Raw genomic sequence first — 1,510 nt, 5'->3', positions numbered from 1 at the left:
TCTTTATTAAGTGCTTATGATGAGTCAGACACTGAGCTAGCCCTTTACATATGTTAGTGGGGAGCACTGTCCACGTTTTATACAGATGTCCAATGACAACACGGCTCACATCTGTTTTATCATCAGCGTACCCCTGTGCTTAGGAAAGTGGCTGGAGCATTCCAGGTGTTCCATAAATGAATGAGAGAGAAACAGGCTCCAAGCAGGATGCCACTGACGTGGAGTCACACGACCGGCCGGATGGAAGCCCGGGCCTGCCTGGATCCTGCCAGCCCCTCCTCTCCTGCCTTCCCCAGGGCTTCCTCATCTTCTCAAAGGCTACTCCCAAATGGTATGGCGGTTCCTCAAAAAGTTAACCGTAGAACTACCTTCTGATCTGGAAATCCCACTTTTGTGCATGTACCCCAAAGAATTGAAGGCAAGATTTCAAAAAGTTATTTGTACACCCATGTTCATAGCAGCATTATTCACAGTAGACAAAAGACGGAAACAACCCAGGTGTCTATCGATGGCTCAATGGATAAAACAAAACACACATATGGAATATTATTCAGTCTTAAAAAGGAAGGAGATTCTGATACATGCTACAACATGGAGGAAACTTGAGGACATTATACTAAGTCATTAAGCCGGACACAAAAAGACAAATACTGCATGATTCCACTTACAAGAGGTTATCTAACATAGTCAAAGCCATGCAAATGGAAGGTAGAATGGTGGTTACCAGGGGCTGGGGACGGGGAACGGGAGGTGGTGATTAGCGGGTACAGAGTTTCAGATTGGGAAGATGAAAAAGTTCTGGAGAAGGATGGTGGTGATGGTTGCACAACACTGTGAATGTACTTAATGCCACCGAATTATACACTTAAAAATGATTAAAATGGAAACTTGTATGTTATGTAAATTTTCTGACAATAAAAAATTAATTAAATAAAAATAACAAATACAGACAGAAAGTAGAATAGAGCTTTTGTTGGGGATGATGAAAAGGTTTGGGGTATAGATTATGGTGATGGTTATACTACATTGTGAATGCACTTAGGGCCGCTGCATTGTACACTTACAAAGAGTTAAAATTATAAATACTATGTTATGTATTTTTTACCACAATGAATTTTTTTTTTTTTTCTAATTTAAAGGCTACTCCTACACCCAATCCTTGCAGTCTTGGGCAATGCTTTAGTCATTGTCACTCCTTAGTCTAGAATCTTTCAAAGCCTCCTTCTAGCCAAGGATAAGCCTGAGCTCCTCAGTCTGGCACCAAGGCTTGTCCACTGGCCTGGTCTCTGCTCCTCAGGCCTCCCTGGCCCCCAGCTTTCCTGGTGTCCCATCTCCTTTGCTCAGCCCACTTTAGGGCTCCTGTCTCTGGAATATTGAGTTTTCTGGCAGCGCGTTGCCTGCCTCCATCCCTGCCCTCCCTGTTGCCCCAAGCTGTCTGGCCACTCTTTCGGCCTCCTCTCATCTACTCTAAAAGTACACCTGAGAGGACCTTCCATTTTCCAAGCGGGAA

Source organism: Pteropus vampyrus, unplaced genomic scaffold (genome assembly GCF_000151845.1).
Source record: "Pteropus vampyrus isolate Shadow unplaced genomic scaffold, Pvam_2.0 Scaffold137, whole genome shotgun sequence".
Classification (NCBI taxonomy): domain Eukaryota; kingdom Metazoa; phylum Chordata; class Mammalia; order Chiroptera; family Pteropodidae; genus Pteropus; species Pteropus vampyrus.
This window is presented reverse-complemented; position numbering follows the sequence as displayed.